Source organism: Schistocerca americana, chromosome 9 (assembly GCF_021461395.2).
Source record: "Schistocerca americana isolate TAMUIC-IGC-003095 chromosome 9, iqSchAmer2.1, whole genome shotgun sequence".
NCBI classification, from domain to species: domain Eukaryota; kingdom Metazoa; phylum Arthropoda; class Insecta; order Orthoptera; family Acrididae; genus Schistocerca; species Schistocerca americana.
Window position 1 is genome coordinate 223,175,433 of NC_060127.1, and position 15,516 is coordinate 223,190,948.

The following is a 15,516-nucleotide window of genomic DNA, read 5'->3' on the forward strand; positions in this document are numbered from 1 at the left end:
TGAAGCATCAGAATCTAAAACTGGACTCACAGGAGAGGTTCAAATCATAGAAAGTTAGAGGATCTGTCCTCTTTTACTTAAGTCGGCATTGTGAGTTTTGTATTAAATTCCGATGCAATTTCAGTGTTTCATCGTCAATCAGGGGGTGCAAGTTATACAGAAAACCGGAAGTGAAGCATCGGAATCTAAAACTGGACTCACAGGAGAGGTACAAATCATAGAAAGTGAGAGTGTCAGTCCTCTTGTACTTAAGTCGACATTGTGCCATTTGTATTAAATTCGGATGCAATTTCTGTGTTTCATCGTTAATAAGAATGTCCAAGGGATACAGTATACCTGAAGTGAAGCATCGGAATCTAAAACTGGACTCACAGGAGAGGTTCAAATCATAGAAAGTTAGAGTGTCAGGCCTCTTTTACTTATGTCGGCATTGTGCCTTTTGTACTATATTCCGATGCAATTTCTATGTTTCATCGTCAATAAGAAGGTGCAAGGTACACAGTAAACCTGAAGTGAAGCATCGGAATTTAAAACTGGACTCACAGGAAAGGTTCAAATCATAGAAAGTGAGAGTGTCAGTCCTCTTGTACTTAAGTCGGCATTGTGCCTTTTGTATTAAATTCGGATGCAATTTCTGTGTTTCATCGTCAATAAGAAGGTCCAAGGGATACAGTAAACCTAAAGTGAAGCATCGGAATCCAAAACTGGACTCACAGGAGAGTATCAAATCATAGAAAGTGAGAGTGTCAGTCCTCTTGTTTTTAAGTCGGCATTGTGCCATTTGTATTAAATTCGGATGCAATTTCTGTGTTTCATCGTCATTAAGATAGTCCAAGGGATAAAGTAAATCTGAAGTGAAGCATCGGAATCTAAAAGTGGACTCACAGGAGAGGTTAAAATCATGGAAAGTGAGAGTGTCAGTCCTCTTGTACTTAAGTCGGCATTGTGCAATTTGTATTAAATTCGGATGCAATTTCTGTGTTTCATCGTCAATAAGATGGTCCAAGGGATACAGTAAACCTGAAGTGAAGCATCAGAATCTAATACTGGACTCACAGGAGAGGTTCAAATCATGGAGAGTTAGAGTGTCACTCCTCTTGTACTTAAGTCGGTATTGTGCCTTTTGTATTAAATTCGGATGCAATTTCTGTGTTTCATCGTCAATAAGATGGTCCAAGGGATACAGTAATCCTGAAGTGAAGCATCGGAATCTAAAACTGGACTCACAGGAGAGGTTCAAATCATAGAAAGTTAGGGTGTCAGTCCTCTTGTACTTAAGTCGGCATTGTGCCTTTTGAATTTAATTCCGATGCAATTCCTGTGTTTCATCGTCAATAAGAAGGTGCAAGGTATACAGTAAACCTGAAGTGAAGCATCGGAATCTGAAACTGGACTCACAGGAGAGGTTAAAATCATAGAAAGAGAGAGTGTCAGTCCTCTTGTACTTAGGTCGCCATTGTGCCTTTTGTATTAAGTTTGGATGCAATTTCTGTGTTTCATCGTCAATAAGAAGGTCCAAGGGATACAGTAAACCTGAAGTGAAGCATCGGAAACTAAAACTGGACCTACAGGAGAGGTTGAAATCATAGAAGGTTAGAGTGTCAGTCCTGTTGTACTTAAGTCGGCATGGTGCCTTTTGAATTTAATTCCGATGCAATTTCTGTGTTTCATCGTCAATAAGAAGGTCCAAGATATACAGTAAACCTGAAGTGAAGCACCGGAACCTAAAACTGGACTCACAGGAGAGGTTCAAATCATAGAAAGTTAGTGTGTCACTCCTCTTGTACTTAAGTCGGTATTGTGCCATTTGTATTAAACTCGGATGCAATTTCTGTGTTTCATCGTCAATAAGAAAGTCCAAGGGGTACAGTAAACCAGAAGTGAAGCATCGGAATCTAAAACTGGACACTCTGGAGAACTTCAAATCATAGATAGTTAGAATGTCTGTCCTCTTGTACTTAAGTCGGCCTTGTGCGAATTGTATTAAATTCGGATACAATTTCTGTGTTTCATCGTCAATAAGAAGGTGTAAGGTATACAGGAAACCTGAAGTGAAGCATCGGAACCTAAAACTGGACTCACAGGAGAGGTACAAATCATAGAAAGTGAGAGTGTCAGTCCTCTTGTACTTAAGTCGACATTGTGCCATTTGTATTAAATTCGGATGAAATTTCTGTGTTTCATCGTTAATAAGAAGGTCCAAGGGATTCAGTATACCTGAAGTGAAGCATCGGAATCTAAAACTGGACTCACAGGAGAGGTTCAAATCATAGAGTGTCAGGCCTCGTTTACTTACGTCGGCATTGTGCCTTTTGTACTAAATTCCGATGCAATTTCTATGTTTCATCGTCAATAAGAAGGTGCAAGGTATACAGTAAACCTGAAGTGAAGCATCGGAATTTAAAACTGGACTCACAGGAAAGGTTCAAATCATAGAAAGTGAGAGTGTCAGTCCTCTTGTACTTTAGTCGGCATTGTGCCATTTGTATTAAATTCGGATGCAATTCCTGTGTTTCATAGTCAATAAGAAGGTCCGAGGGATACAGTAAACCTGAAGTGAAGCATCGGAATCTAAAACTGACCTCAAAGGAGAGGTTCGAATCATAGAAAGTGAGAGTGTCAGTCATCTTGTACTTAAGTCGGCATTGTGCGATTTGTATTAAATTCGTATGCAATATCTGTGTTTCATCCTCAATAAGAGTGTCCAAGGGATAAAGTAAATCTAATGTGAAGCATCGGAATCTAAAACTGGAATCACAGGAGAGGTTCAAATCATAGGAAGTGGGAGTGTCAGTCCTCTTGTACTTAAGTCGGCATTGTGCCATTTGTATTAAATTCGGATGCAATTTCTGTGTTTCTTCGTCAATAAGAAGGTCCAAGGGATACAGTAAACCTAAAGTGAAGCATCGGAATCCAGAACTGGACTCACAGGAGAGGTTCAAATCATAGAATGTGAGAGTGTCAGTCCTCTTGTTTTTAAGTCGGCATTGTGCCATTTGTATTAAATTCAGATGCAATTTCTGTGTTTCATCGTCATTAAGATAGTCCAAGGGATAAAGTAAATCTGAAGTGAAGCATCGGAATCTAAAAGTGGACTCACAGGAGAGGTTAAAATCATGGAAAGTGAGAGTGTCAGTCCTCTTGTACTTAAGTCGGCATTGTGCCATTTGTATTACATTCGGATGCAATTTCTGTGTTTCATCGTCAATACGAAGGTCCAAGGGATACAGTAAACCCTAAGTGAAGCATCGGAATCTAAAACTGGACTCAAAGGAGAGGTTCAAATCATAGAAAGTGAGAGTGTCAGTCCTCTTGTACTTAAGTCGGCATTGTGCCATTTGTATTAAATTCGGATGCCATCTCTGTGTCTCAACGTCAATAAGATGGTCCAAGGGATACAGTAAACCTGAAGTGAAGCATCAGAATCTAATACTGGACTCACAAGAGAGGTTCAAATCATGGAGAGTTAGAGTGTCACTCCTCTTGTACTTAAGTCGGTATTGTGCCATTTGTATTCAATATGGATGCAATTTCTGTGTTTCATCGTCAATAAGAAGGTGCAACGTATACAGTAAACCTGAAGTGAAGCATCGGAATCTGAAACTGGACTCACAGGAGAGGTTCAAATCATAGAAAGAGAGAGTGTCAGTCCTCTTGTACTTGAGTCGCCATTGTGCCTTTTGTATTAAGTTTGGATGCAATTTCTGAGTTTCATCATCAATAAGAAGGTCCAAGGGATACAGTAAACCTGAAGTGAAGCATCGGAATGTAAAACTGGACTCACAGGAGAGGTTCAAATCATAGAAAGTTAGAGTGTCAGTCCTCTTGTACTTAAGTCGGCATTGTGCATTTTGAATTTAATTCCGATGCAATTCCTGTGTTTCATCGTCAATAAGAAGGTGCAAGGTATACAGTAAACCTGAAGTGAAGCATCGGAATCTGAAACTGGACTCACAGGAGAGGTTCAAATCATAGAAAGAGAGAGTGTCAGTCCTGTTGTACTTAAGTCGCCATTGTGCCTTTTGTATTAAGTTTGGATGCAATTTCTGTGTTTCATCATCGATAAGAAGGTCCAAGGGATACAGTAAACCTGAAGTGAAGCATCGGAATCTAAAACTGGACTCACAGCAGCGGTTCAAATCATTGAAAGTTAGAGTGTCAATCCTCTTGTACTTAACTCGGCATTGTGCCTTTTGTATTAAATTCGGATGCAAACTCTGTGTTTCATCGTCAATAAGAAGGTCCAAGGGATACAGTAAACATGAAGTGAAGCATCGGAATCTAAAGCTGGACTCACAGGAGAGGTTCAAATCATAGAAAGTGAGAGTGTCAGTCCTCTTGTACTTAAGTCGGCATTATTGCATTTGTATTAAATTCGGATGCAATTTCTGTGTTTCATCGTCAATATGAAGGTCCAAGGGATACAGTAAACCTTAAGTGAAACATCGGAATCTAAAACTGAACTCACAGGAGAGGTTCAAATCACAGAAAGTAAGAGTGTCACTCCTCCTGTACTTGAGTCGGTATTGTGCCTGTTGTATTAAATTCAGATGCAATTTCTGCGTTTCGTCGTCAATAAGTAGGTCCAAGGGATTCAGTAAACCTGAAGTGAAGCATCGGAATCTAAAACTGGGCTCACAGGTGAGGTTCAAATCATAGAAAGTGAGAGTGTCTGTCCTCTTTTACTTAAGTAGGCATTGTGCCTTTTGAATTTAATTCCTATGCAATTTCTGTGTTTCATCGTCAATAAGAATGTGCAATGTATACAGTAACCCTGAAGTGAAGCATCGGAATCTAAAACTGGACTCACAGCAGCGGTTCAAATCATTGAAAGTTAGAGTGTCAGTCCTCTTGTACTTAACTCGGCATTGTGCCTTTTGTATTAAATTCGGATGCAATCTCTGTGTTTCATCGTCAATAAGAAGGTCCAAGGGATACAGTAAACATGAAGTGAAGCATCGGAATCTAACACTGGACTCACAGGAGAGGTACAAATCATAGAAAGTCAGAGTGTCAGTCCTCTTGTACTTAAGTCGACATTGTGCCATTTGTATTAAATTCGGATGCAATTTCTGTGTTTCATCGTTAATAAGAAGGTCCAAGGGATACAGTATACCTGAAGTGAAGCATCGGAATCAAAACTGGACTCACAGGAGAGGTTCAAATCATAGAAAGTTAGAGTGTCAGGCCTCTTTTACTTACGTCGGCATTGTGGCTTTTGTGTTAAATTCCGATGCAATTTCTATGTTTCATCGTTAATAAGAAGGTGCAAGGTCTACAGTAAACCTGAAGTTAAGCATCGGAATCTAAAACTGTACTCACAGGAGAGGTTCAAATCATAGAAAGTGAGAGTGTCGGTCCTCTTCTACTTAAGTCGGCATTGTGCCATTTGTATTATATTCGGATGCTATTTCTGTGTTTCATCGTCAATAAGAAGGTCCAAGGGATACAGTTAACCTAAAGTGAAGCATCGGAATATAAAACTGGACTCACAGGAGAGGTTCAAATCATAGAAAGTGAGAGTGTCAGTCCTCTTGTACTTAAGTCGGCATTGTGCGATTTGTATTAAATTCGGAAGCAATTTTTGTGTTTCATCCTCAATAAGAGTGTCCAAGGGGTAAAGTAAACCTGAAGTGAAGCATCGGAATCTAAAACTGGACTTACAGGAGAGGTTCAAATCATAGAAAGTGAGAGTGTCAGTCCTCTTGTACTTAAGTCGGCATTGTGCCATTTGTATTATATTCGGATGCAATTTCTGTGTTTCATCGTCAATAAGAAGGTCAAGGGATACAGTAAACCTAAAGTGAAGCATCGGAATCTAAAACTGGACTCACAGGAGAGGTTCAAATCATAGAAAGTGAGAGTGTCAGTCCTCTTGTACTTAAGTCGGCATTGTGCCATTTGTATTAAATTCGGATTCAATTTCTGTGTTTCATCGTCAATAAGAAGGTCCAAGGGATTCAGTAAACCTTAAGTGAAGCATCAGAATCTAAATCTGGACTCACAGGAAAAGTTCAAATCATAGAGACTTAGAGTGTCACTCCTCTTGTACTTAAGTCGGTATTGTGCCTTTAGTATTAAATTCGGATGCAATTTCTGTGTTTCATCGTCAATAAGAAGGTCCAAGGGATACAGTAAACCTGAAGTGAAGCATCGGAATCTAAAACTGGACACACAGGAGAGGTTCAAATCATAGAAAGTTAGAGTGTCTGTCCTCTTGTACTTACGTCGGCATTGTGCCTTTTCAATTTTATTCCGATGCAATTTCTGTGTTTCATCATCAATAAGAAGGTCCAAGATATACAGTAAACTTGAAGTGAAGCATCAGAATCTAAAACTGGACTCACAGGAGAGGTTCAAATCATAGAAAGTTAGTGTGTCACTCCTCTTGTACTTAAGTCGGTATTGTGCCATTTGTATTAAACTCGGATGCAATTGCTGTGTTTCATCGACAATAAGAATGTCCAAGGGATACAGTAATCCAGAAGTGAAGCATCGGAATCTAAAATGGACTCTCTGGAGAGGTTCAAATCATAGATAATTAGAATGTCAGTCCTCTTGTACTTAAGTCGGCATTGTGCCTTTTGCATTAAATCCGGATACAATTTCTGTGTTTTTTCGTCAATAAGAAGGTGTAAGGTATACAGGAAACGTGAAGTGAAGCATCGGATATAAAACTGGACTCACAGGAGAGGTACAAATCATAGAAAGTGAGAGTGTCAGTCCTCTTGTACTTAAGTCGACATTGTGCCATTTGTAATAAATTCGGATGCAATTTCTGTGTTTCATCGTTAATAAGAAAGTCCAAGGGATACAGTATACCTGAAGTGAAGCATCGGAATCTAAAACTGGACTCACAGGAGAGGTTCAAATCATAGAAAGATAGAGTGTCTGGCCTCTTTTACTTACGTCGGCATTGTGCCTTTTGTACTAAATTCCGATGCAATTTATATGTTTCATCGTCAAGAAGAAGGTGCAAGGTATACAGTAAACCTGAAGTGACGCATCGGAATTTAAAACTGGACTCACAGGAAAGGTTCAAATCATAGAAAGTGAGAGTGTCAGCCCTCTTGTACTTAAGTCGGCATTATGCCATTTGTATTAAATTCGGATGGAATTCCTGTGTTTCATAGTCAATAAGAAGGTCCGAGGGATACACTAAACCTAAACTGAAACATCGGAATCTAAAACTGGACTCACAAGAGAGGTTCAAATCATAGAAAGTTTGAGTGTCACTATTCTTGTACTTAAGTCGGCAATGTGCGATTTGTATTAAATTCGTATGCAATTTCTGGGTTTCATCCTCAATAAGAGTGTCCAAGGGATAAAGTAAATCTGAAGTGAAGCATCGGAATCTAAAACTGGACTCACAGGAGAGGTTCAAATCATAGGAAGTGGGAGTGTCAGTCCTCTTGTACTTAAGTCGTCATTGTGCCATTTGTACTAAATTCGGATGCAATCTCTGTGTTTCATCGTCCATAAGAAGGTCCAAGGGATACAGTAAACCTAAAGTGAAGCATCGGAATCCAAAACTGGACTCACAGGAGAGGTTCAAATCATAGAAAGTGAGAGTGTCAGTCCTCTTGTTTTTAAGTCGGCATTGTGCCATTTGTATTAAATTCGGATGCAATTTCTGTGTTTCATCGTCATTAAGAAGGTCCAAGGGATACAGTAAACCTGAAGTGAAGCATCGGAATCTAAAACTGGACTCACAGGAGAGGTTCAAATCATAGAAAGTTAGAGTATCAGTCCTCTTGTACTTAAGTCGGAATTTTGCCTTTTGTATTAAATTCGGATGCAAACTCTGTGTTTCATCGTCAATAAGAAGGTCCAAGGGATACAGTAAACATGAAGTGAAGCATCGGAATTTAAAACTGGACTCACAGGAGAGGTTCCAATCATAGAAAGTGAGAGTGTCACTCCTCTTGTACTTAAGTCGGTATTGTGCTTTTTGTATCAAATTCGGATGCAATTTCTATGTTTTATCGTCAATAAGAAGGTCCAAGGGATGCAGTAAACCGGAAGTGAAGCATCGGAATCTAAAACTGACTTCACAGGAGAGGTTCGAATCTCAGAAAGTCAGAGTGTCCGTCCTCTTGTACTCAAGTCGGCATTGTGCCATTTGTATTAAATTTGGATGCAATTTCTGTGTTTCATCATCAATAAGAAGGTCCAATGGATACAGTAAACCTGAAGTGAAGCATCTGAATCTAAAACTGGACTCACAGGAGAGGTTCAAATCATAGAAAGTGACAGTGTCCGTCCTCTTGTACTTAAGTCGGCATTGTGCCATTTGTATTAAATTCGGATGCAATTTCTGTGTTTCATCGTCAATAAGATGGTCCAAGGGATACAGTAAACCTGAAGTGAAGCATCGGAATCTAAAACTGGACTCACAGGTGAGGTTCAAATCATAGAAAGTGAGAGTGTCAGTCCTCTTGAACTTAAGTCGGCATTGTGCCTTTTGTGTTAAATTCGGATGCAATTTCTGTGTTTCATCGCCAATAAGAAGGTCCAAGGGATACAGTAAACCTGAAGTGAAGCATCGGAATCTAAAACTGGACTCACAGGAAAGGTTCAAATCATAGAAAGTGAGAGTGTCAGTCCTGTTGTACTTAAGTCGGCATTGTGGCATTTGTATTAAATTCGGATGCTTTTTCTGTGTTTCATCGTCAATGAGAAGGTCCAAGGGATACAGTAAATCTGAAGTGAAGCATCGGAATCTAAAACTGGACTCACAGGAGAGATTCAAATCATAGAAAGTTAGAGTGTCACTCCTCCTGTACTTGAGTCGGTATTGTGCCTGTTGTATTAAATCCAGATGCAATTCCTGTGTTTCATCGAGTGTAAGAAGGTCCAAGGGATAAAGTAAACCTGAAGTGAAGCATCGGAATCTAACACTGGACTCACAGGAGAGGTTCAAATCATAGAAAGTGAGAGTGTCAGTCCTCTTGTACTTAAGTCGGCATTGTGGCATTTGTATTACATTCGGATGCAATTTCTGTGTTTCATCGTCAATAAGAAGGTCCAAGGGATAAAGTAAACCTGAAGTAAAGCATCGGAATCTAAAACTGGACTCACAGGAGAGGTTCAAATCATGGAAAGTGAGAGGGTCTGTCCTCTTTTACTTAAGTAAGCATTGTGCCTTTTGAATTTAATTCCTATGCAATTTCTGTGTTTCATCGTCAATAAGAAGGTGCAATGTATACAGTAACCCTGAAGTGAAGCATCGGAATCTAAAACTGGACTTACAGGAGAGGTTCAAATCATAGAAAGTGAGAGTGTCAGTCCTCTTGTACTTAAGTCGGCATTGTGCGATTTGTATTAAATTCGGAAGCAATTTCTGTGTTTCATCCTCAATCAGAGTGTCCAAGGGGTAAAGTAAACCTGAAGTGAAGCATCGGAATCTAAAACTGGACTTACAGGAGAGGTTCAAATCATAGAAAGGGAGAGTGTCAGTCCTCTTGTACTTAAGTCGGCATTGTGCCATTTGTATTATATTCGGATGCAATTTCTGTGTTTCATCGTCAATAAGAAGGTCAAGGGATACAGTAAACCTAAAGTGAAGCATCGGAATCTAAAACTGGACTCACAGGAGAGGTTCAAATCATAGAAAGTGAGAGTGTCAGTCCTCTTGTACTTAAGTCGGCATTGTGCCATTTGTATTAAATTCGGATTCAATTTCTGTGTTTCATCGTCAATAAGAAGGTCCAAGGGATTCAGTAAACCTTAAGTGAAGCATCAGAATCTAAATCTGGACTCACAGGAAAAGTTCAAATCATAGAGACTTAGAGTGTCACTCCTCTTGTACTTAAGTCGGTATTGTGCCTTTAGTATTAAATTCGGATGCAATTTCTGTGTTTCATCATCAATAAGAAGGTCCAAAATATACAGTAAACTTGAAGTGAAGCATCAGAATCTAAAACTGGACTCACAGGAGAGGTTCAAATCATAGAAAGTTAGTGTGTCACTCCTCTTGTACTTAAGTCGGTATTGTGCCATTTGTATTAAACTCGGATGCAATTGCTGTGTTTCATCGTCAATAAGAAAGTCCAAGGGATACAGTAATCCAGAAGTGAAGCATCGGAATCTAAAACTGGACTCTCTGGAGAGGTTCAAATCATAAATAATTAGAATGTCAGTCCTCTTGTACTTAAGTCGGCATTGTGCCTTTTGCATTAAATTCGGATACAATTTCTGTGTTTTTTCGTCAATAAGAAGGTGTAAGGTATACAGGAAACCTGAAGTGAAGCATCGGATCTAAAACTGGACTCACAGGAGAGGTACAAATCATAGAAAGTGAGAGTGTCAGTCCTCTTGTACTTAAGTCGACATTGTGCCATTTGTAATAAATTCGGATGCAATTTCTGTGTTTCATCGTTAATAAGAGGGTCCAAGGGATACAGTATACCTGAAGTGAAGCATCGGAATCTAAAACTGGACTCACAGGAGAGGTTCAAATCATAGAAAGATAGAGTGTCTGGCCTATTTTACTTACGTCGGCATTGTGCCTTTTGTACTAAATTCCGATGCAATTTCTATGTTTCATCGTCAATAAGAAGGTGCAAGGTATACAGTAAACCTGAAGTGACGCATCGGAATTTAAAACTGGACTCACAGGAAAGGTTCAAATCATAGAAAGTGAGAGTGTCAGCCCTCTTGTACTTAAGTCGGCATTGTGCCATTTGTATTAAATTCGGATGGAATTCCTGTGTTTCATAGTCAATAAGAAGGACCGAGGGATACACTAAACCTAAACTGAAACATCAGAATCTAAAACTGGACTCACAGGAGAGGTTCAAATCATAGAAAGTTTGAGTGTCACTATTCTTGTAATTAAGTCGGTATTGTGCATTTTGTATTAAATTCGGATGCAATTTCTGTGCTTTATCGTCAATAAGAAGGTCCAAGGGATACAGTAAACCTGGAGTGAAGCATCGGAATCTAAAACTGACCTCACAGGAGAGGTTCGAATCATAGAAAGTGAGAGTGTCAGTCCTCTTGTACTTAAGTCGGCAATGTGCGATTTGTATTAAATTCGTATGCAATTTCTGGGTTTCATCCTCAATAAGAGTGTCCAAGGGATAAAGTAAATCTGAAGTGAAGCATCGGAATCTAAAACTGGACTCACAGGAGAGGTTCAAATCATAGAAAGTGGGAGTGTCAGTCCTCTTGTACTTAAGTCGTCATTGTGCCATTTGTATTAAATTCGGATGCAATCTCTGTGTTTCATCGTCAATAAGAAGGTCCAAGGGATACAGTAAACCTAAAGTGAAGCATCGGAATCCAAAACTGGACTCACAGGAGAGGTTCAAATCATAGAAAGTGAGAGTGTCAGTCCTCTTGTTTTTAAGTCGGCATTGTGCCATTTGTATTAAATTCGGATGCAATTTCTGTGTCTCATCGTCAATAAGATGGTCCAAGGGATACAGTAAACCTGAAGTGAAGCATCAGAATCTAATACTGGACTCACAGGAGAGGTTCAAATCATGGAGAGTTAGTGTGTCACTCCTCTTGTACTTAAGTCGGTATTGTGCCTTTTGTATTAAATTCGGATGCAATTTCTGTGTTTCATCGTCAATAAGAAGGTCCAAGGGATACAGTAAACCTGAAGTGAAGCATCGGAATCTAAAACTGGACTCACATTAGAGGTTCAAATCATAGAAAGTTAGAGTATCAGTCATCTTGTACTTAAGTCGGCATTTAGCCTTTTGTATTAAATTCGGATGCAAACTCTGTGTTTCATCGTCAATAAGAAGGTCCAAGGGATACAGTAAACATGAAGTGAAGCATCGGAATTTAAAACTGGACTCACAGGAGAGGTTCCAATCATAGACAGTGAGAGTGTCAGTCCTCTTGTACTTAAGTCGGCATTATTGCATTTGTATTAAATTCGGATGCAATTTCTGTGTTTCATCGTCAATATGAAGGTCCAAGGGATACAGTAAACCTTAAGTGAAACATCGGAATCTAAAACTGAACTCACAGGAGAGGTTCAAATCATAGAAAGTTAGAGTGTCACTCCTCTTGTACTTAAGTCGGTATTGTGCTTTTTGTATCAAATTCGGATGCAATTTCTATGTTTTATCGTCAATAAGAAGGTCCAAGGGATGCAGTAAACCGGAAGTGAAGCATCGGAATCTAAAACTGACCTCACAGGAGAGGTTCGAATCTCAGAAAGTCAGAGTGTCCGTCCTCTTGTACTCAAGTCGGCATTGTGCCATTTGTATTAAATTTGGATGCAATTTCTGTGTTTCATCGTCAATAAGAAGGTCCAATGGATACAGTAAACCTGAAGTGAAGCATCTGAATCTAAAACTGGACTCACAGGAGAGGTTCAAATCATAGAAAGTGACAGTGTCCGTCCTCTTGTACTTAAGTCGGCATTGTGCCATTTGTATTAAATTCGGATGCAATTTCTGTGTTTCATCGTCAATAAGATGGTCCAAGGGATACAGTAAACCTGAAGTGATGCATCGGAATCTAAAACTGGACTCACAGGTGAGGTTCAAATCATAGAAAGTGAGAGTGTCAGTCCTCTTGAACTTAAGTCGGCATTGTGTCTTTTGTGTTAAATTCGGATGCAATTTCTGTGTTTCATCGCCAATACGAAGGTCCAAGGGATACAGTAAACCTGAAGTGAAGCATCGGAATCTAAAACTGGACTCACAGGAAAGGTTCAAATCATAGAAAGTGAGAGTGTCAGTCCTGTTGTACTTAAGTCGGCATTGTGGCATTTGTATTAAATTCGGATGCTTTTTCTGTGTTTCATCGTCAATGAGAAGGTCCAAGGGATAAAGTAAACCTGAAGTGAAGCATCGGAATCTAAAACTGGACTTACAGGAGAGGTTCAAATCATAGAAAGTGAGAGTGTCAGTCCTCTTGTACTTAAGTCGGCATTGTGCGATTTGTATTAAATTCGGAACCAATTTCTGTGTTTCATCCTCAATCAGAGTGTCCAAGGGGTAAAGTAAACCTGAAGTGAAGCATCGGAATCTAAAACTGGACTTACAGGAGAGGTTCAATCATAGAAAGTGAGAGTGTCAGTCCTCTTGTACTTAAGTCGGCATTATGCCATTTGTATTATATTCGGATGCAATTTCTGTTTTTCATCGTCAATAAGAAGGTCCAAGGGATACAGTAAACCTAAAGTGAAGCATCGGAATCTAAAACTGGACTCACAGGAGAGGTTCAAATCATAGAAAGTGAGAGTGTCAGTCCCCTTGTACTTAAGTCGGCATTGTGCCATTTGTATCAAATTCGGATCCAATTTCTGTGTTTCATCGTCAATAAGAAGGTCCAAGGGATACAGTAAACCTTAAGTGAAGCATCAGAATCTAAAACTGGACTCACAGGAGAGGTTCAAATCATAGAGAGTTAGAGTGTCACTCCTCTTGTACTTAAGTCGGTATTGTGCCTTTAGTATTAAATTCGGATGCAATTTCTGTGTTTCATCGTCAATAAGAAGGTCCAAGGGATACAGTAAACCTGAAGTGAAGCATCGGAATCTAGAACTGGACTCACAGGAGAGGTTCAAATCATTGAAAGTTAGAGTGTCTGTCCTCTTGCACTTAAGTCGGCATTGTGCCTTTTGTATTAAATACGGATGCAAACTCTATGTTTCATCGTCAATAAGAAGGTCCAAGGGATACAGTAAACCCTAAGTGAAGCATCGGAATCTAAAACTGGACTCAAAGGAGAGGTTCAAATCATAGAAAGTGAGTGTGTCAGTCCTCTTGTACTTAAGTCGGCATTGTGCCATTTGTATTAAATTCGGATGAAATTTCTGTGTCTCATCGTCAATAAGATGGTCCAAGGGATACAGTAAGCCTGAAGTGAAGCATCAGAATCTAATACTGGACTCACAGGAGAGGTTCAAATCATGGAGAGTTAGAGTGTCACTCCTCTTGTACTTAAGTCGGTATTGTGCCTTTTGTATTAAATTCGGATGCAATTTCTGTGTTTCATCGTCAATAAGAAGGTCCAAGGGATACAGTAAACCTGAAGTGAAGCTTCGGAATCTAAAACTGGTCTCACAGGAGAGGTTCAAATCATAGAGAGTTAGAGTGTCAGTCCTCTTGTACTTAAGTCTGCATTGTGCCTTTTGAATTTAATTCCGATGCAATTCCTGTGTTTCATCGTCAATAAGAAGGTGCAAGGTATACAGTAAACCTGAAGTGAAGCATCGGAATCTAAAACTGGACTCACAGGAGAGGTTCCAATCATAGAAAGTGAGAGTGTCTGTCCTCTTGTACTTAAGTCGGCATTATTGCATTTGTATTAAATTCGGATGCAATTTCTGCGTTTCATCGTTAATATGAAGGTCCAAGGGATACAGTAAACCTTAAGTGAAACATCGGAATCCTAAACTGAACTCACAGGAGAGGTTCAAATCATAGAAAGTTAGAGTGTCACTCCTCTTGTACTTAAGTCGGTATTGTGCTTTTTGTATGAAATTCGGGTGCAATTTCTATGTTTTATCGTCAATAAGAAGGTCCAAGGGATGCAGTAAACCTGAAGTGAAGCATCGGAATCTAAAACTGACCTCACAGGAGAGGTTCGTATCTCAGAAAGTCAGAGTGTCCGTCCTCTTGTACTTAAGTCGGCATTGTGCCATTTGTATTAAATTTGGATGCAATTTCTGTGTTTCATCGTCAATAAGAAGGTCCAATGGATACAGTAAACCTGAAGTGAAGCATCTGAATCTAAAACTGGACTCACAGGAGAGGTTCAAATCATAGAAAGTGACAGTGTCCGTCCTCTTGTACTTAAGTCGGCATTGTGCCATTTGTATTATATTCGGATGCAATTTCTGTGTTTCATCGTCAATAAGAAGGTCCAAAGGATACAGTAAACCTGTAGTGAAGCATCGGGATCTAAAACTGGACTCACAGGTGAGGTTCCATTCATAGAAAGTGAGAGTGTCAGTCCTCTTGTACGTATGTCGGCATTGTGCTTTTTGTGTTAAATTCGGATGCAATTTCTGTGTTTCATCGTCAATAAGAAGGTCCAAGGGATACAGTAAACCTGAAGTGAAGCATCGGAATCTAAAACTGGACTCACAGGTGAGGTTCAAATCATAGAAAGTGAGAGTGTCAGTCCTCTTGAACTTAAGTCGGCATTGTGCCTTTGGTGTTAAATTCGGATGCAATTTCTGTGTTTCATCGCCAATAACAATATCCAAGGGATACAGTAAACCTGAAGTGAAGCATCGGAATCTAAAACTGGACTCACAGGAAAGGTTCAAATCATAGAAAGTGAGAGTGTCAGTCCTCTTGTACTTAAGTGGGCATTGTGGCATTTGTATTAAATTCGGATGCTTTTTCTGTGTTTCATCGTCAATGAGAAGGTCCAAGGGATACAGTAAATCTGAAGTGAAGCATCGGAAACTAAAACTGGACTCACAGGAGAGATTCAAATCATAGAAAGTTAGAGTGTCACTCCTCCTGTACTTGAGTCGGTATTGTGCCTCTTGTATTAAATTCAGATGCAATTTCTGTGTTTCATCGTCAATAA